This window comes from Miscanthus floridulus, chromosome 18, assembly GCF_019320115.1.
Source record: "Miscanthus floridulus cultivar M001 chromosome 18, ASM1932011v1, whole genome shotgun sequence".
NCBI lineage: Eukaryota > Viridiplantae > Streptophyta > Magnoliopsida > Poales > Poaceae > Miscanthus > Miscanthus floridulus.
In genome coordinates, this window is record NC_089597.1 from 135,267,090 (window position 1) to 135,289,704 (window position 22,615).

A 22,615-nucleotide genomic window follows, 5' to 3' on the forward strand; every position below is an offset into this window, starting at 1 on the left:
TAAGGCAATCGATCCAACGGATCTAGCGAAACTACAGAATGATGTGGTTCAATGTCTTGTCAGCTTTGAGTTGGTGTTCCCTCCTTCCTTCTTTGATATCATGACACACATCCTAGTTCATCTGGTCAAGGAGATTACTATTCTCGGTCCTGTGTTCCTACACAACATGTTCCCCTTTGAGAGGTTTATGGGAATCCTAAAGAAATATGTTCACAACCATGCTCGGCCAGAAGGAAGCATCGCCAAGGGCTACGGAACAGAGGAGGTCATTGAGTTCTGTGTTGACTTCATTCCCGATATTAACCCGATTGGTGTTCCTGAATCGCGACACAAGGGGAGACTAAGTGGAAAGGGGACACTAGGGAAGAAAACATATATTGGTAAGGGTGATGATTATTTCAATAAAGCACACTACACAGTTCTACAGAACTCCTCCTTGGTAGATCCGTATATCGAGACACACAAGAACCTCCTCTGATCTGAGTTCTCAGGGAAGTCTGAAGCATGGATTACGCGTCAGCACATGGAAACTTTCAGCGACTGGTTGCGAAAAGAATGTCAAGGTGATGAGAGTATTGATGAGGAGCTGTATTTGTTGGCTAGGCAGCCATCGTGTTATATCCTCACATACAAAGGGTACGAGATAAATGGGAATACATTTTACACAGTAGCACAAGATAAAAGGAGCACCAACCAGAACAGTGGTGTCCGCATAGATGCCACCGACCCTAGTGGGAACAAGCAAACATACTATGGCCGCATAGAGGAGATATGGGAACTAGACTATGCATCTCATTTTAAGGTACCTTTGTTCAAGTGCCAGTGGGTAAAGACGACTGGAGGCGGCATAGCAGTCGACAACCAGTATGGAATGACAACAGTGGACCTCAACAATATTGGGTACAAAGGCGAACCGTTTGTCCTTGCGAAGGATGTGACTCAGGTGTTCTATGTCAAGGACATGTCTACAAAACCGAAGAGAGGGAAAAACGACAGCCACCCAATCAATGATGGGCCAAAGCGCCACATAGTTCTTTCAGGAAAAAGAAATATCGTCGGAATCGAAGACAAGTCAGACATGTCAGAAGATTATGAAAAGGATGACCGAATTTCACCCTTCACAGTGAACAAAGACCCTAGCATCCAGCTAAATGATGAGGACACTCCATGGTTACGGCACGATCATAACCAAGGGACATACGTCAAGAAGAAGTTCATTACTGTGCCCGCTTGATATATATATTGATGTTCAATAGTGTGTATTAGAGATATTATGTAATAATTGTGAATTTATGTTTGATGTAGAATTATGTCATGTTGAAATGATGTGAAAACAAATTTATGTTTGATGTTGGGATTATGTCATGTTGAAATGATGTGAAAACAAATTTATGTTTGATGGTGGGATTATGTCACGTTCAAATGATGTGAAAATAAAATTCCAGTTGAAACACAAGAGTTTTTCTGAATTTAATTAAACACTATATTTTTGCATTATCGAAATAGTAATTTAAACACTATATTGTGTTTTAAAACTTGTTAAAAAAATTAAAACTTTAGGTCACATGTGCAATAAAGCAAAATAGAATCTATATATTTTTTAAAATATTTTTATGTCTTTTATTTAATTTTCTGTGCAATTAACTATCCTTTTATCATTTGTGTAAAAAGAAATATATTAAAATCCTAATGAATTGGCGGGCAGCGAAACTGCAGTTTGGCCGCCCGCTAAAAACCTTTAGTCCCAGGCGCCACCACCAGCTGGGACTTAGTCCCGGGCGCCACCACCAGCCGGGACTAAAGGTGTGACCTTTAGTCCCGGACGTTAACAGGGACCGGGACTAAAGGGCCTTTAGTCCCGGCTGGTGGTGGCGCCCGGGACTAAAGGTCCTCTCCCTTATATAGGTTCTGCGCCCGCCCCGGCCCCTCTTCTTCCTCCTCCCCGACGACACACCGCCCCCGACCACCCCGGCCCGTCCCCGCTTCATCGCGGCCGTCCCCGCCTCGGCCCCGCTCCGCTGCGGCCGTCCCCGCCGCCGGATTGGAGGAGAGGAGGAGCAGGGCAGTAGAGGAGAGAAGGGAGGTGGAGGAGAGAAGGGAGAAGGAAGAAGGAGAAGGGAGGAGAAGGAGAAGGGAGAAGGAAGAAGGAGAAGGGAGGAGGAAGGAGAAGGGAGGAGGAGGAGCCTCGGCCGCCGGCCACGCCCCTCGCCGCCTTGTCATCACCGCCTCCGGACGCCCATCACTGCCGACCCCTACGTACGTCGATCGTCACCGCCGAGCCCTACGTACGTCGATGTGTTTGTATGTGATATATGCAGAGGAACACCTCGTTGTGTTGTATGCGGAGCAACGCCGTCGTTGTGCTGTATGCGGAGCAACGCCGCTTCGTTGTGTTGTATGCGGAGCAACGCCGCCTCGTTGTGTTGTATGCGGAGCAACGCCGCCTCGTTGTTTTGTATGCGGAGCAACGCCGCCTCGTTGTGTTGTATGTGGAGCAACGTCGCCCCGTTGTTGTATATGCTGAGCAACGCCGCCCCGTTGTTGTATATGCGGAGCAACGCTGCCCCGTTGTTGTATACCCTAGCGAGAACGATGATTCGCCCTAGCGAGAACGATGATTCGCCCTAGCGAGAACGACGAATTCGCCCTAGCGAGAACGACGAATTCACCCTAGCGAGAACGACGAATCCGCCCTGTCGTTCTCACTAGAACGAATTGTCGTTCTCGCTAGGGCGAATTCGTCGTTCTCGCTAGGGCGAATTCGTCGTTTATATGACTTGTTTACATATATGACTTGTTTATATATATATGACTTGTTTACATATATGACTTGTTTACATATATGACTTGTTGACATATATGATTGTTTACATATATGAATTGTTTATATATATGACTTGTTTATATGACTTGTTTATATATGTGACTTAGATTTATTTTGTTTATGACTTATTGTACATATATGACTTGTTTACATATATGACTTGTTTATATATATGTGACTTAGATAAATTTGTATATGACTTATTGTATATATATGACTTGTTTATATATGTGACTTAAATTTTGTTAAATTTGTTAGATATGGCTGCCCGGGAGACAACATGGAGGAAGAAATGATGAATATTATTGCCAATGCCGGTGAGCAGGATGTTGATGACGGAAGTCAATACCTAGCTCTTGAAAATGAGCAAGAAAATATTTTGCAAGAAAATACAGGCGAGGTATATATACTAAATATATATTATATGTGAATATTGTATATATTTCTATGTACAAAAGATATTTATTTATTATTTTTTTTATATGTAGCCCTCTGGATCGGCGACCACAACAGCGAAGAGCAAAAATGTTCGAGGACCGAAGAAACCACTGGAGGGCCGGTACATAATATCGGAATTCAACATCGAGACAGGCGAACCACTTGGTCCACATAAAAGGAAATTCGTGGAACACTGTGGGTACCTTGTAAGGGACAGAATTCCGATCAGTATCCGTGAATGGAAGAAAATGATCAACGAGCCTGATGTTAGTTTTGTCTCTGATGTTGACAATAATTTGCTCTAGAATGATATCCTTGCCCATTTCACGTTGCAAGCGGATGATTATGATGATATCAACGATGATGAATTGAAGGAGCTAGTTCAATCGTGGGCTATGAAGAAGATGGCCACACAATTCCAGACTTGGAAGAAACACCTATACAACACATACATCAAGAAGAACGAAACGCCGAATTTCAATACTGCTACGGGCCCGATCTCGAAACAGAGGCCCTATTGGAATGATTTCGTAGAGTACAAGACATCAGCAGAGGGTGAGGCACGGGTGAGAAGGAACCAAGAGAATGCCCGAAAAAAGGTATACCACCATGACATAGGATCAGGTGGCTACGATACTGCCATTTCGAAGTGGCAAAAAATAGAAGCGGACATTATTGCCAAGGGGATCGAACCAGAATCAGCCAAGTGGCCCCCATGCTCGAAGAATTGGTTTTTTGGTCATGGGGGAAGACTCGACCCACAGACCGGTCTGGCAGTGTATGGGCAAAAACTCAAAACAGCAGCACGCCGATTGGCTTTTGCTATAGAAGCTAAAGAGATTGGTGTGTTCAAGCCCAATAGAGAGAAGGATGAGCTGACGTATGCCATTGGGACTGCTAAACACACTAGCCGAACCAGAGGCTTAGGACGCAACACTCCATGGGTTCATGGTTTCCCTAATGACAGGGAAACCTACCGAAGCCGCTAGAGAAGCAAGAAGGAGCAAGCAGCACGGGTGACAATGTTGGAGGAAATGGTGCTTGAAGCAAAGGAGCGAGAAAAAGCAATGGAAGCAAGAATGCAGGAAGAAATAAGAAAGCAAGTGCAGATAGCAATGAGTGCCCAGAGGCAGGCATCAGAGCCAGGAATGAATGTTAATATTAGCCCCCTGGTCAGTTGAAAAGCAGCTGCACTTCCACTGAGCTGCCAAAGCAAGATGACGCAGCGCTGCGCTTCCCCGTGGATGATGTCACTACTCCAATGACATCAATTGAGCTACATGTTCCAAGGGGGAATGACACAATCAAGGTTGCTGTCGGTGTTTTTACTCCTCCAAACCCTACAAAGACACCAAGAATCAATGGAGCACCAATACAACCTGGATATGCTAGGGTCGCAGTGGATAAAGTGAGCAAAGGTTATGAGGATCTAGCTCTTGACATTCCTGGAGGTGATGGAGAGAAGACTCTAGGAGAAGCAGAGAAGGCATATATACTATGGCGCAAGCGCTACATCATTATCCCTGGGGCGTCTGCTCCACCGCCAGCAGACATTAGGTGCGGACAAAAGTTAACAAAACAATTTTTTGATAATTTTCTATGGGCATGACTAATAATAAGCATTTACTTATATCTCATTATTTTTTGTACTCACAAAGCAGGGCCTCCGCCAACCGAAGTCTAGTTGTTGCTTCTCCCGACCATCATAGTGCTCAGGGCAATGATGACGCCTTCGAAGGTATTGCTGCATCCCCACCATCTCCAACTCCTCCGTCGCCTCCAAGGAAGCCCACAACTCCTCCGCCGAGGTCTCCAATGCCTCCGTCGCCTCCAAAGTCTGCACTGCCTCCAAGGCGGTCTCCAACGCCTCCCCCGCCTCCAAGGAAGCCAGCCCCTAAGAGGTCCGCCCCGCAAACAAAGCCGTTGCCCTGTCCACCGGCAAAGAAGCAGAAAGCAAATACTCATCCAGTTATTCCCCAAAAACTATCTTATGAGAAAAGTGAACAGGAGTTAAAGGATGCAGTACAAAAAGAAGTGATAGATTTCTTTGAAGGTGCAAAATAGGCACGACGAGCGAGGGAGAACCCGGAGCCATCATACTTCTTCCTACCTCCAGATCAACTAAGAAAGAAGTTGGAACAAAAAAACGGGATTCTCTTAAGAGCGCCGTGAAACAACCGATATCGGACTATGACCGCTCTCTCACCAAGTCATATGAGGCGGCGCAAAAAAAGAAGAGAGTAGGGAAAGGTGTTGCACAACTCGAACAACAATCGCAACAATCAATCCCCCCCCTTGTCGTTCCTAACGAATATGGTTCAAACTTAAACTTAGTGGCGGAGGTAGGCGGCTATGAGTCATTTCTTCGGTTTTATGAGGACACTGGTTTGAACCTTGCCGAAGTGCTCGCCGAAGGACCATCTGCTCCGGAAGTGGATCCTTACAAGAAATTTGTACCAGGACAGAGTCTATACAACCCAGAGAAATTAGGTGAACTGGGTACGCAAATGTACCTGCTAAACGGGTGGTACATGTCAGCGTCTGATGCAGGACAAATCTATCTTTCTGTCGGAATTAGAAACCACCATTACTTCCGTGGCAATGACATTATCTATGTCGAGCTTGCAGAATTACACCAACTATGCCACCTGGACTCTCTCGACAAAAGTCTCATTAGCTGCTATTGTCTGTAAGTGTGATTATTTTCTACTATATTCACAATTTCTTTATTATATATTCACAATATATATATTCACAATTTTCATGTATGCAGATATGAGATGACAGAACTTAGAAAGAGAAAGGATAACGATGTTGGGTTCGTTGATCCGTATGTCGTATACAAACACCCTAACCCCCCGAAGGATTATAAGCCTCAACCTGAGAGAAATCTCATGAATTTCTTAGTGAACCAACGCGATAAGAAGGAGATACTCTTCCCCTACAACTTCAAGTGAGTGTTATTATAAGTAATTAATGTCGATCATATATATGGGACATCAATATTTCCTTACTAGCTAGTTACCTCTCTCTCTCTCTCTCACACACACACACACACACACACACACACACACACACATATATATATATATATATATATATATATGTTTATGCAGCAATCACTGGATATTGATGGTCATCGATGTGGCCAATAGTAGATTGAAAATCTTAGACTCGTTGAGAAAACCGCAAACGGAGTATCAAGACATGATAGATATTATACAAGGGTAATTGATTTAGTTTCTCTATAACAACATATATATATAATGGCGCCGATCTCTCAACAATTATTAAAGGTTAAATTATTTTTTTATTTTATTGGGAGCAGGGTTTGGAAAAGGTTCATTGAGGAACAAAAAATAAAACATTGCAAAGCGCCACTGGGTGTAATCGCACACAAAGTAAGTACTATAACTACACATTTATATTTAATTAACACCATATGATGATTTCAATTCACCCTAATTGATTTTTTTGTCGTAAAAATGGGTTCTAAGGCAGGAGTAGAGTAACAACTACTGCGGATACTATATTTGCGAGTTCATCATGGCGTACTCAAAGAGAACTCCTGAAGAGCAACTCAAAGTACGTATATAAATACTTTTTTCTTTATATTATTTCGATCGTATATTTACAATTTCTTTATTGCTCTCATTTGTATAAGTAATTACATGAGCAATACACATACATATATATATTAATACTTTTTCCTTTAACTTTTATTGAAGACTGAATGGTTGAGGAAAAGAGTCATACGACTTGACCAACTTAAAGCAATTCGAGAGACTATAGCAGGATTTCTAAATGACCAAGTCATCAACCCCAACGACGAGTTCTACAATGACCCGAACGAAACGTGGATGCCAAATTTGGAGGAGTGAATTGCTAAGGACATAAACAATTTATATATCAAACCTTTGTAATATATATATATATATATATATATATATATATATATATATATATATATATATATATATATATATATATATATATATATGTATGTATGTATGCACATATTATATGTACATAAAATAACGTGTGTATATATATGATTATCATATATATATGCATGTACGCGTATATTCGTTTGTTATTTATGTACAAAGTTCGAACGAAAACTTACACGTGCGAAGTACACATATATATTACTATTAGCAGCATATTCGAAAATGTATTTTAATATCAAAACTAATCATTAAATGAAAAAAGAAACCAAAAATAAAAACCAGAAAAAGGAAAAAAAAGAGAGGGACATTTAGTCCCGATTGGTGTTTCCAACCGGGACTAAAGGTCCTGCCCCGTGGCGGTCCCTGGCTAGGCCTAGAGGCCCCCTTTACTCCCGGTTGGTGTTTTCAACCGGGACTAAAGGTCCCCCTTTAGTCCCAGGCGTCAAGCCGGGACTAAAGGTCTTTAGTCCCGGATTGGTGCTCCCGGTTGGGAAACCGGGACTAAAGGGGTTTCCCAACCGGGAGCAAAAAGCCTTGCTGCACCAGTGACCATATTTCGATGCCATTACTATTTGCCAATTTTTTTGTCGAACATATTTCACTGGCAGTCAAAATATGCCATATGAGAATATGCAGTTATGATTATCATTGTTTTAAAATATATTTCTATTCCGCCTTTATTGACCTGAGTTCTTAATGAACTGAGGCACTTTGGCATGCAGTGGTAAGCCACTTTTAGGAATGTTTCTTTTCAATGCATAGTGTACATACTGTGATAAAAAAATTAAGTCTCCTGATATGCTTAAACTTAGTTACCATATTGTCATATGATTTGCCAGGGCTGATAAAGTTGTTGTTTTTTGCAATGTAGTGACCACCGCTGTCTCAGACAGAAAGATCACTGAAAGATCTTGAAACCAGTGTTTTCCTAAACGCTAAACGGTAAACAGTCGGTCACCTACCGTTTAGCCATTATTCGGGCTAAACGGTCCACTAAACGGGCTAAACGGTCAATTAAACGGGGTAAACGGACGATTAAACGGAAACGGCGCACCACCGTGTAGCGTGTACATGGCGTGTACACGGGCTACACGACCGTGTAGGCGAACAGTGCTTGAAACTACTCTCCCACTGCAAAATGATTTGGAAGAAGTGCCATTGTATATGTTGATTTCAGAAAACATCATACGTGTACATGGAAGCTTCTGCAGGTTTCCTCTTGCCACTAAAGTATTCTGTGAAATTAAGTGGAGGTGCTACTTTTCTGTTGAGTAAACAGGTCTTTCAATTTCATTTTTCCTTCCGTCTTTCTGTTTCATTTCTCCTTCCCTATAATGCTATGTTACATGTTCTTTTTGAGTAAAATGTCAGATTCTCTACCTTGCCATTATAGTCACCACAAAGTATATACATAGGTCCAGTGTGTTGCGTCAACTTTTTGCAAGTACTGTAGCAGCGGAATGTACTGTGGCAGGCAGACTTAGTACCACCTCAGAACCGGAGGAAGGGTTGAACCAACTTAAAAGCTTGAGCTCTGGGAGGCTGTTAACTCCTGTTTGAACTTTTTGCGCGAAGCGAGGACGAAAGTGTAAAAGAGTTAATAGTAGGTGTGATTCATTCAATGTGTAGAGTGGATCTTAGCCGTCTTCCCGGGTGGGCCGTTACACTTCTCTAGACATAGAATTAGCCAATTTTGTGCCAACCCCATGTTCAGCAGGGTATCCATCCCCTTCTAGCTAGCATTCTGAAAACAAAAACTATTCCTTAGCTTCCAAAGGCTCCAAAGAGCGGTAGATGTAACAATATTATTAAGCACACAATTTTTCTTATCACTAAGCCAATACTGACCAATAGAAAGCAAAGAACAACCTAGCTGGAACTTAAAGATGTCTGACAACATAGATCAAAGTTGAGTAGCGACACCATACTCAAAAAAGAGGTGCCTTACATATTCCTCCTCACAATAGAAAAGACAGTAGCCATCCTCAACTTTCCTCCTCTTTCCAAGATTATCTCTAGTAAGGATTTTATTTTTTGAAAGAAGCCACAGGAAATAGTGGACTCTAGGTGGGACTTTGATACTCCATAAAGAAGGGACCACAACAGGTTGCCCCTAAAGTTAACAACCTCATACAAAGATTGAGTAGAGTAAACTCCATTTGAAGAAAATTGCCAGATCATAGCATCCTCCTCCTCTAAAAACACAATTGTGGATGCAAGCAGATTGACCTCCAACCAGAGATCTTCTAGATTATCATCAAAGGACCTTCTAAAAGTACACTTAAGATTGGTATCATCCCAGATATCAGCTACTATCTTATTTTGTTCATCGACAATTCTATACATTTATATAATACTGAATAGCTAAGCAGGAGCCTAGCTAGTTATATCCTCCCAAAAATGAAGTTTACAGCCATTTCCAAGTTTTCACCTAAAGCCCATTCTAGCAGCTTATTATGCTGCCCACATGAAAGCCTTTAAAAATTCAGAAGCCCCATTAGTCTTAGAGTGAAAATATTACTAGTGCTACTGTCATACTTAAAATCAATCAACTCTCTCCCGTCACTCTGGAAAATTGCACTGTCAAGGACGAATGTAACTTCTCGTCGGGAAGGCTGTCAGAGCTAGAATTTCGTAATGTCAGGGGTCCAATTGGAGCTAATGAGAATGTCATCATGGCGGACGTTAAGATCAAAACATTATTGATCCTTGCAGGGAGCCCATACTCTGAATCATTGAAAATTAAACTCTTATCATTCATGCACCGCTTATTCATTTTGCTCAGACCTGACGCATCTAAAGACGACGCTGTCAGGAATAGGGAAGATGAGGTCAGCAACATTTCAATGATAGACAATGACATCTTGAGAAGCTGTACATCACATAGGATGTATACGGCTCACATCTAACTCTAAATGGGGTGCCCAAGCTTAGGTTCTGTGGTTCATTAGGTTAGAGCATCAGGCTTCTAGACATTGGGTACACACACTTCTCGATAAGACATTCGTCCTGATCCATTTTTTCTGTCCTGTTACTATGTATTGTCTTTTCTTACAGAGTCATTTTTCATCCTTCATATTACTGTATTTGTATGATCAGTGAATCATGACTACTTGCCTTGCTACTCAATTGGTGAGCGTGAAAACGTTTTGCCCTGCAACTGATTCGACCAAACATTCCTAAAATGCTGGACTTTCTATATTGTTTTCCACGCTTGAAACATTTAATGTCAAGGTTGTTCACTTAATCCCATCACACACAACACACATCTTCTGTTTTTGTGTTGTCTGGCTACTATGTTTTGCCTTTTGCAGAAAATTTCTAACTTATTTTCCACCAAACTTCAGGGAATTAAAGATGAGGGTGATGCCATGCTTCTTAGTGGTACTATATTCAAATGTCTGGAGGATACTTTGAGGAGGTTATGCTCTTGGATTTCTCTGCTCTGTCCATCAACTTTTGCTAATTTTTCTCAGCAATCCCAAGGTGCTCGATTTTGTGTCCTTTATGGACAAAGGGTCCATTCATGACAGAGGACTCAAGCTTAGTGAAGAGACCATCAACAACCGTCTCAGTGAAGTTAACTTTGAGACCAGAGCTTTAGCTAACGAAAATCAAATACTGCTCTGACAAGTACTATGACAAAGAGTGTGCTGATACCATTACCCTCTAGACCCAGTACAACCATGACCCATTGCCCTCTAGACCTAGTACAACCACGACCCATGCAAAGTAAAGCTGAGTTCTCAATACTATGTTTTCCCCTTTCCTTGGTAGTCGCTCTATTGTTAGTCAGATTCCGCTGTTAGTTGCTCTCTGTTGTTAATTTCATAATCCTGGTGCTTATATCTCTAGCTAGCTCTATTTATCTAAGAATTATTGACTCTGCTATTTATATAAGTTTGACAACATATTACATATTGTTCTTGTAGAATGGAGATGAAAAAACACCACACCCCTTGGGTTGGGTGGCTTTCATATATATAGACACAAAGGACTTCAGTACAAATACAATTAGACCTCTAGATATATACATATCTAACACCCAGTCGTAGTGGGAGGTTCACGGACACATAAACTGGACCAAAAATCAGTAAATAACTATACAGACATACCCTTTAGTCATGATATCCGCAAACTGATGTGAGGATAACAAATTGAAAGGTCCTAATGGCTAGAGGGGGGGTGAATAGCTGTAAGGTTAAGATGGCAGACTAGAGGGGGGTGAATAGTCCTTTCTAAAATTAATCGCGTCGGCTAACCGAAACACGTGCGGAATTAAAACTATCGGTCTTGCCAAGACTACACCCTCTATTTATGTTCTCTAGCACCTTCCAAAGATACTAATTAAGCAACAAAGGTGCCGGGCTAGCTAGAGCTCACCTAACCAATTCTAGAAGCAAGGTCACACAAACCTATGCCACTAGTACTTTAAGCAAAAAGGGAGCTCCTACACATGCTAGTAAGCAAAGGCACAAAGCCACCTAAGCTCACTAGCAATGCTCAATAACAAGGCAACCAATGACAAATTAGAGAGTGCAAATACTTAGCTATACAAACTAAGCAATGTGACTAACAAGGTTACGCAAACCAAATTAGCTACGCAAGGGAGCCATTTCTATCATACACAAGCAAGAAGGTAACTAGTGAGCTACACAAGCTTAACTAAATACAAGAGCAACTACACAAGCACAATGTATATGAAAGTAATTACAAGCTTGTGTAACGAGGATGTAAACCAATAGAAAGAACAAGGTTGACACGGTAATTTTTCTCCCGAGGTTCACGTGCTTGCCAACACGCCAGTCCCCATTGTGTCGACCGCTCACTTGGTGGTTCGGCGGCTAATTGACATCACCCGCCAAGCCCACACGTCGAGCACCGCAAGAACCTACCCCAAAAGTGAGGGTAGCTCAATGACACGCTTTACTAAAGTTGCTCTTCGCGGCTCCTGCGGGGCGAGCACAATGCCCCTCACAAAGCTCTTCTCCAGAGCACCGCACAAGCTTCTTATGGGCTTCAACGGAGACCACCACCAAGCCGTCTAGGAGGTGGCAACCTCCAAGAGTAACAAGCACCATCGGCTTGCAACTCGATCACCTAGTGCCACTCGATGCAACCTCACGATGCAATCGCACTAGAATCGCTCTCTCACACAATCGGATGATCACTATCAAGCATATGTGAGATGGAGGGCTCCCAAACACTCTCAAGCATGGACACAAAGTCCCCCGAAGTGCTCAGCACCAGCCATGGCCGAGACCACCTTCTATTTAGAGCCCCATGGGCTAAACTAGCCATTACCCCTTCACTGGGTAAAATTCAGGACGCCCGGACGCTCCGGTCAGATCGACCGGACGCAGGACCTCAGCGTCTAGTCACCCGATGCTTGCCACGTGTCATCGGCATTCAACCTCAATCACTTGATCTCAACGGTCAAGTGATGACCGGACGCAGCTGCTCAAACTGACCGGACGCAGCAACCCCAGCGTCCGGTCGTTTCCAGTAAGGTACTAGTCGCGACCGGACGCGTTCGGTTGGTCACGATCGGACGCAGCATCAGTGTCCGGTCCTTCTCCAACTTTTCTTCGTCATCTACGTCACCATACGTTAGCCTGACCGGACGCACCCTGCCAGCGTCCGGTCACTTTCAGTGCCAGCGTCCGGTCGAAGACCGATGCCTGCGCGCTCTGCTGCCACTGACCGGATGCAGGACCCCAGCGTTCGGTGCACTCTGTGAGACCCTGTCTTTTTTGTATAGGGCATCGGTGGCACCGTCGGACTGTCCGCCGGTGGAGTTTCGAACCATTCTCACCTCCGTTCCATTGCCGAGTTGATCCACATCAACTCCAACTTCATCTCCTTTATAAATGTGCCAACACCACCAAGTGTACACCACTATGTGTATGTGTGTTAGCATTTTCACAATCATTTTTCAAAGGATTAGCCACTCAACTTGCCACGCCACTCAATCCTAGCGACGATGCAAAGTTAGATCACTCGAGTGGCACTAGATGACCGATATGCAAACAAGTTTGCCTCTCTTGATAGTACGGCCATCTATCCTAAACCCAGTCACAAACTTCTCTATACGCCTATGACCGGTGAAATGAAATACCCTAGGTTATACCTTTGTCTTGCGCATTCCATTCCATCTCCTCCAATGTCGATGCAACACATGCACCACACGATCAACAATGATATGATCCACTTCATATCATCACATGATCATATTGGTTCATCGATCTTGACTTCACTTGCTTTTCATCGTTGCCTTCGTCCATTGGCGCCAAGTCTTGCTCAAGCTTCACCTCCACGTGGTCCATCGCTCCAAAGCCTCCGACTTGTCCTTCATGCTTGCAACCGGTCCATCAAGCCAAGTCTTGTCTTGATCTTCTTCACCTTGATCACATGACTCAATGTCATGTCTCATGTGCAATAAGCTCCTTCATCATCACATGTGTGAGCTTTGCAACATCTCCAAACTATTTTTACCTTCACGGCATATGTTGCTCACACACATGTACTTATGGACTAATCACCTGTGTATCTCACATAAACACAATTAGTCCACCTAGGGTTGTCACTCAATTACCAAAACCACACAAGGACCTTTTAATCCCCCTTTTTGGTAATTGATGACAACTCTACAAAGATATGAAAATTAAGCTCTTTTGGATTCATGTTGCTTGCCCAAGCAATTTTACCATGTGTAAATGATTTTGGACAAGTACCACAAACCCGAAATGGTAGTATTAGCTCCCCGTACATATGTGCTAGAGTGTTTGTTTTGAAGCTCGCACATATGCATAGATTGAAATTGTGGGAGAGTAATTACTACTAAATAATGCTAAGGTGTATAGAGTAAACCTTTGAAGCGTGATACCAATCAGAGTTGCACCTTTAAGTTCATCCTTAGCACCATGGTTAGCTAGATATCACTTGGAAATAAAATCACTAGATACCTCATGAGATCAACATTAAAACCAAGGTACTAGCATTACTTGAAAAGAATACCAAGTGTCTAGCTATCATCCTATACATGCTAGTTTTCATTTCATCAATCAAATTCTACTAACCACTAACAAGACACAAGTTAGCTCTCAAAACTAATTACACTAAAGAACTTAGCTACACTAGAAATGTAAATGCAAGAGAGGTAGATGGGTTATACCGCCGTGGCAAGCGAAGATCAATCAATCACAATGAATACCAAAGAAAATCCTCAGAGACAAGATGACACAAGATTTTTCCTCCGAGGTTCACTTGCTTGCCAGTAAGCTAGTCCCCATTGTGACGATTCACTCACTTGGAGGTTCACGCGCTAATAGGCATCACACGCCTAACCCGCAATTGGGTGCCGCACAACCAACACAAGGTAAGGATCACACGAGCCACGAACAATCCACTAGAGTACCTTTTGGCTCTCTGCCGGGAAAAGGTCAAGAACCCCTCACCATCCCCATGATCGGAGCCGAAGACAATCACCTTCCTTCGCTCGACGATTCTTGCTGCACCAAGCCGTTTAGGTGGCGGCAACCACCAAGAAAAACAAGTGAAATTCGCAGCGAAACACAATCACCAAGTGCCTCTAGATGCAATCACTCAAATAATACACTTGGATTCACTCCCAAACTCACAAAGATGATGAATCAATGATGGAGATGAGATGGGAGGGCTTTAGTTTAGCTCACTAGGTTACTATGTCAATGAAAATGGCCAAGAGAGTGAGCAAGAGCCAACCAACACGCTTATATAGAGCCCCAACCGACCACATAGCCGTTGGGCTCAAAACTCAGCTGCTGCGGGCTAACCGAACGCGCCAGTCAAGATGACCGGATGCTCGGACCCCTATGTTTGGTCATGCATCCGTAGCCACGTGTCACCTCCTTCAAATGTGAACCGCTGATCTCCAACGGCTAGCTGCCAGCGCCCGCGCTGTTAAGTTGAGATCGGACGCAGCCAAGAGCAACCGAACGCACCGCACCAGCGTTAGGTCCCCACGCTCCCGAGCCACGCAGGCCAATGACCGGACGCGATGCTCCACCGACCTGACTCTCAGCATCCCCACGTCAGGTCACTTTCAATAAGCATCCTGAGAGGGAAAACGTGACCGAACGCGCGGAGAGGAATGTCATGTACAGGCCCGATGGATGGGCTTCCAAGCTGGGCTACAGGACCGATGGATGGTCTTCCAAGCTGGGCTACAGGATGAGCTCCAAGGCCTTCGCTGGACAGGAGCCGAAGGGATAAAGTCCAAGGCCGCTTCGGGAGAAGGCATCGAACAAGAACCGACAAAAGTCATCTTCCTCCTCAAGTCTTCTGTTCAAATCTGTCCCTCTTGCTGTTCTTGCTTCCTACCTCGGATTCCTGCTATTCCCAGTCTCAAATCCATCTAATTCTTCAGAAATTGTATCAAGTTACCCTTGTAATATAGATTGGTAGTCAAGGTTTATCACACGTGATCGGACGCAGACCGAGTCCGGTCCTCTCTAGCCTTCTCCATGCGTTACGTCAACGTACGTCACCACCTAACCGGACATAGCCCCTGCGCGTCCGATCCTCTCCTGTCTCCAGCGTTCGGTCAACAACCGACGCCACGCCCTTCTCTGCTTTGATGACCGGACCCACCAACCCAGCGTCCGATCACTACGTGCCCTGAGTCCCGTCACTGAAAAACAGTGCCTCCTCAACTCCAACTTCTCCACCCTTGCTCAAATGTGCCAACCACCAAGTGTATCACCTCGTGCACGTGTGTTAGCATATTTTCACAAGTATTTTCAAGGGTGTTAGCACTCACTAGAATCTAAATGCATATGCAAAGAGTTAGAACTTCTAGTGGCACTTTGATAATCGTATTTCATGTCGAGTTTCACCTCTCTTAATAGTACGGCTATCTAACCCAAATGTGGTCATACTCACTAAGTGTCTCGATCACCAAAACAAAGAGTTCCTATGGATATCACATTTGCCTTGAGCTTTTTGTTTTTCTCTTTCCTCTTTTCCAAGCCCGAGCACTTGATCATCACCATGACCGTCACCACTATCATGATCTTCATCCTTAGCTCCACCACTTGGAATGTGCTATCCTATCTCATGATCACTTAGAGTAAAGGATTAGCACTTAGGGTTTCATTAATTCACCAAAACCAAACTAGAGCTTTCACAAATGTAGAACACGAACTTCACCAAGCGCGACCTTCTCGCGAACGAAATGAATGTCGATCTCGAGGAGCTTGGTCCAGCAGTGATGAACGGGGTTATCTGTCATGTATACAACACTGACGTTGCCATAGAAAACCGTGGTGGAGGGTAGCGGTAGATGGGAGCTCCTGGAGAAGCTGGCGCAACCATTAGCACTCGATGATGGCATGGGCGGTGACAGGGTACTTCGCTTTAGCTATGAGCTATGGGCTACTCCACACGGGTGGGGGCTGGACCAGAACTTCTGGAGGTGCGTGGACGATCCGGAGGAGCAGATCGGAGGGGGGGGGGGGGGGGGGGGGGGGGGGGGCTGTTCGTCAGGGCAAGGCGGAGGAGGGTGTCCCCACGCTGCCGATAGGTCACGGTGAATTGACTTAAAAGATTTAGAGGCCCTTGACAAGGAATTAGAAAAAGGCAAACGAGTGTGACGACCCAAATGACACGCATGAGCAGGTGAACGAAGGAACCAAGGATTTATGAGAGAGCGCGCGGCGACCAAGGATAATCTGAAACCTCGATGTCCGCGCCTTTGGGGATTTTACGCGCAACAACAAGATTGTGCAGCATCAACAAGAGAGAGGATTAACGTACCGGCCCCTTGCCTGCTGCGTGCTGCCGCGTGAGACAAATGCAATTGTTTTGGGGCCACATAAAAGACAGTCTGTAATGTAAACACGACGACGTGCCGAAACTACCGCGCGCGTTCGCGTTCGCGTTCTGTGGAATTGTGGATGGATGCATGGTTCACGGGGGATATATGGGCCAATGGACTCCTGGGGGCCCAAAGCTTTGAAAAGGCGACACTATCATCCACCACGTTCTCTCTTCAATCCACTGTTCCAAACGCAAACGCCCTCTCAGTGTCAGGCCTGCAGGCATGGAGATGGAGGCGACGGGCTACCGGCGCCACGAGGAGACGACTGGAACCGGATCCAGTCACAGCACCACCATTAGAAGAAGCTCCAGATAAGGCGGCGGCGGCGGCGGCGGCGGCCTGGAGAGGTGGTTCTCGGAGCTGGGTGTCAGCTGGGTTCTCCAACTCGATGTTGGTGCATCTTCGTTAATTGGTATTACTCGGGCATCCTACAGTAGGTGAGAGATCGAAGGAGCTGGGCCTGGGTACGAGCTCTCACACAAGCTTCTAGTCTGGCTGTTTCTCCAACAAGCCATGCATGTCGAAAATGCTTGCTTTTGTTCATGTCATGTTTACTACGTAAATCTCTTTCTAAGCGTACGTGGGCCACCAGACACCTCAGTCTATAGGCTTGACTGCTTGAGCCTGCTGATGGGCTTGCAAAAGAAATGGAGCCCATCTAGTAGGAGAAGGCCCGCTCGTACGTGCTGTTCCCGGCCGGGCCCCGTTCATGGCCATTTGGTTCCGGCCGCCGGCCGTCATGTTTCATCTAAGTCCGCCAAAAGTTTCAGACAACAAATTTATATAGAAAAAAAAGAAACGGAATACACATGCTAATTTCAAATATAGGAGTGTATTATATTGTTTCTCAAAAAAAGAAGAGTACGTGTATTGCTTTAGAAAACTCACCCCAGCCCCTGGGCAAGCCTCTCCAAGCCGTTGATGGAAAGAAAGGCAGAAGATTCTCTTCCATGGGGTTCAGGAAACAGACTGTCAGACCATGAGCCTCGGCTACGCTTGCGGCCACATATCACACTGAAATCAAGGTTAAAGAAAGGCTATAAGAGTAACTCCAAACGATCCCTCAAATCTTGATACCCTCTCCCTTCAAATGAGAGTCCTCATCTATATTTTATCTCCTACTTTTCACTGCACTCCACCTGATCTCCTAAATCTTTCCTACTTTATACTATATTGTTATGAGCCATACTCATCGGTCAGGCCCACTTGTCAGTTTTATGGGAAGAGAGAAATGAGGAGTGGGGGAGGATGAAGGGCTCCTACATCTAGGGTTTCAGGGAGAGAGGAATGAGAGCCCCTCATGTATCAGATGCCAGATGAGGCTTCGGTTGGAGCTATGTTTTCAAGTCCTGTGCCCTTAAATAAAGGATAGGAGGCTAGACGAGAGCTCGGCTAGAGATGCTCTAAGTGGACCATGCATTTTACTAAAAAATAGCACACCGAGTGGCCCTCTTACGAGAACGGAGAGTCGAACTCTCAATCTATAGGTTCCACTACAACATCCTACCATGGTGCCGCTAAAATAAGTATTCCCTTTGTCCAAATTATAAGTCATTTTAGGTTTCCTAAGTGTCTAAGTTAAACTTCTCTAATTTTGATAATTTTTAATAGAAATGTATTAATAAGCTATACGTTCAAATAAATTAAATGCACTATATATCTAGGTTTCTCAGGGAGAATTTGATGAACCCAGTAGATGTTGGTGTATTTTTTTTTTACAAATTTGGTCAACGTTAGAAAATTTTAGTTAAGGAAACATCTAAATTAAAGTGACATATAAATTGGAAATGAGGGAGTACTAAATTATCCATGTCATGTGCATATATAAGCAGCAAGAAAAAAAATGAGGATCCATTCCATTGCATGCATATAAATCTGGATGGTCAACATGCATTATTTCAATGGATATGGTTTGGCTGGCCTTGACCTTGGAGCCTGTGCATCATATATAGATAGACCTCCACACTGTATATGTATATATGAGTCTAGTGTGTGTGTGTGTGTGTGTTTATACATACACACACACAAACATGCGTACGTGGAACAATGAGCAAGGATTGATTATAAGCAAGATGCACGTACTACCAATATATATATGTTCAAAAGTGCAATCCTTGCTTCATATACCAGCAGCAATGAGCTGCTAGTAGTTGAGCCTTAGCAGTGTCACACCATCTAATCCAATCCAATGGTTGGAACTAACTTGCGCGCTACAACTAGTCAACTACATATGTCAGGGAAAAATAAAGGAGACGGAGGGGACAAAAAGACTAGAAATGTGCATACGTAGCTTACGGATCACGAATCTTTAGCTTGGTGATGTACTGCAGGGAGCTAGTCGATCAGCTCCGAAGAACTTAAATGCAAGTCGTCGTCCTCGTCGCTGCGCCATATTTATGAACAGACATTGCATGCAGGGAATGAGCTCCGATCCGGAAAAACTTTGAATGCAACGCAAGTCGTCTAATAAGGCATGCAGCTGCATGCATCTTTTCTTCTGTACAAAGTTAGAAGAGATAGCTTGCTGGGATTCTACTCTCTTTTTTTTTCGATCAACGATTCTACTCTTTATTCGATCGTCCTCTGGCCGGCTAGCTAGTACTGTATATAAAGAGAGACGATGCACAAGCACAACTCGGCATGCATGTACTTGAGCTAGCTAGCTAACTCTAGCCTCTAATAGTACGTAGTGGCCGGAGATGTGTACGTCGTTGACATTATTGTGAATAATCTGCAAGCGCTAGCTCAAGGAGTACACATCTTGTAAGTCTTTGATGAAACTCATTACATGCATGCATCTCCTGATTGTTAGTGATGATGGAACTAATCAACAACCTAGCTAGCTAGCAATTGCTTTTTTTTTGTTCTTCATTCTGAACTGGATTATATATGAGTAGTGCTAGCTAACAACTAACATGCAATATGCATGCAAGCAGGGAGGATATATATGATGAAACTAAATCAGATACTGGCGGTGTTGTCAGCGGCGGCATTCGGGTTCTTCATTGGCGTTTCCTTTCCTGTACAAATAGCACCACAGGTAACCTACACTACTACTAGTAGCTTGGAAACCATGCATTTGATCTTAATTAGCTTGCAGAAATGAAACATGGTCCACAATTCGGATATAAATATGCAGCTTCGGTGTTACGTGGTACCTTGGAGTGGTGGTGCACTACTGGAGGCGCATGCTTTGCCGAGGGCCAGAAGGACTAGAAACCCTCGGCAAAGGCTTTGCCGAGGGCTGCCCTCGGCAAAGACCCCTCGGGGAATTTTTAGACGGCGAAGGGGTATTTGCCGAGGGCCAGGATCGCCCTCGGCAAAGAAAAGACGCCGTCAGATGCCGGCGCCATAGGCGGTTTCTTTGCCGAGGGTCGACCCTCGGTAAAGAAATGGTTTTTTTTTAATTTGTTTGCCGAGGGTCGACCCTCGGCAAATAAAAGTTTTTATTTTTTTTAAATCTTTGCCGAGGGCCTCCTCTATGGCCCTCGGCAAAGAAATATTTAGGATTTTTTAAAAATTCTTTGCCGAGGGCCGGCCCTCGGCAAAGAAATGGTTTTTTTGAATTTTTAACCCTTTGCCGAGGGCCTACTCCCTGGCCCTCGGCAAAGAAATTTTCAGGATTTTTTTAAAATTCTTTGCCGAGGGCCGGCCCTCGGCAAAGAAATGGTTTTTTGAATTTTTTAACCCTTTGCCGAGGGCCTACTCCCTGGCCCTCGGCAAAGAAATTGGCAGGATTTTGCCCTCGGCAAAGAAATGGTTTTTTGAATTTTTTTAACCCTTTGCCGAGGGCCTACTCCCTGGCCCTCGGCAAAGAAATTGGCAGGATTTTTTCCAAAAAATCTTTGCCGAGGGCTATTGCTTGGGCCCTCGGCAAAGGACACTTCTTTGCCGAGGGCCTTGGTCATTGCCCTCGGCAAAGAGGCAGAAATTTAATTTTTTTTTTGTTTTTTGCATTCCATCGACACAAGCATTTCATATATATACATATATATATATATATATATCACACAGAACCCATTTTCTCACAATATATGACAACCATAATTGTGAACCACAAATCACAATATATTACAACGACAAGTCACATGTTCACCATCATTCACATGTTTATTACGACAAGTTAATAAAATCCAAGCACAAGTCACAACCATAAATCACAAATCACGCTAAAGTCCAACCACATCACCTAGCACGAGTCCTCATCAAGCTAGCCTATGAGACGATGGTGAAGGAAAAGCAGGATCACCCGGTGACGCACTAGCGGGTTGATTGGAACCCGCGGACTGAAGCTGCACAAAGGAGCAGAGATTGCATGTGTGAGTAATCCGGGAAAACAGTTTTGAAACTTAGAGATTGCATCTAGTATTGTAGGAATACAAAAAGATTAGACTCAATTGAAAATTTCGGCAGCACCTCCCCTGCACGGGGAGGTTTCCAAAACCTGCAAGAAACGACGGCACGAACGCCGACATCCATAACGGCACGAACGCCGACATCCACAACGGCACGAAGGCCGACATACATGCAAAGCACAAGCGAAAAGTGAACTTTCATACTTACAGGAGTAGCTGCAGGAGTAGGAGGTGGAGGAGCTGAAAACTGCACAGGTACACCCGATGCTTGCCCAAGACTTTGCATGATCACCATCATCTCCGCCATCTGCTTCTGCGCGGCCTCGAACGCGACCTTCTGGGCCTGCAGCTGTGCGGTCAGCTCCGCGTTCTGCTCTTGACTTTGCCTTTTTGTTTCTTGCAGCTCGGCCTGCAATATTTCACTCCAATGTATCAGTAATGCAAATCTAATTTAGGTGTTTAAATATGTACGTACGATGAGTAAAACATGAATTACCTGGAGTGCTTGGACCTGCTGCAGTGCTGGAGACGGCCGTGGACGTATGGGCTGGCTGGAGCTCGTGCTCCGTGCTCGGATAGCGTCGAGGGAGGGAACAGTGGTGGAGTCGATGGCGCCGTCTGCAATCCACAGCCGCCCGTGCTTCTTGCCTCCTCCGAGCCTCATGATCGCCTCTGCATCAATGGGCTCAGTGCGCACATTGTAATCTTCCCCATAGATCCTCCTTACCGTTGACGTGTACTCTTGGACTTTAGTGTACACGTTCGGGTCGGAGTACACCTGGGGCGGGGCAGCCGGGTCGAAGGAGACAGAGGACGACGCCCTGCCCATGTGAGACATAGCCCACGCAGAGAACTCCGAGATCACATGTGGAGATGTCTGGGTTTCAGGCATCCGACGTCGCAACTCGCTCGAACCCTTCTCAATTTTTTACCACAGCCTACACATGCGATAACATGACATCTCGCCAAGTTTCGTGATTTTCGGACTTCGTATGGATTTTATATAATTTTAAAACACTTTCCCGGCAAGTCGGTCGCCATGTTACGTGAACAAGATGCGTGAAAATTTGATGCGAGCTCGTGGATAGGGACTCAACATGCACCAATTAACATGAATAACATTTTTCGAAACACTACATTGCAATATTCCATGCACCTGCAGTTCAAATTTGACATATTCAAAAAAAAT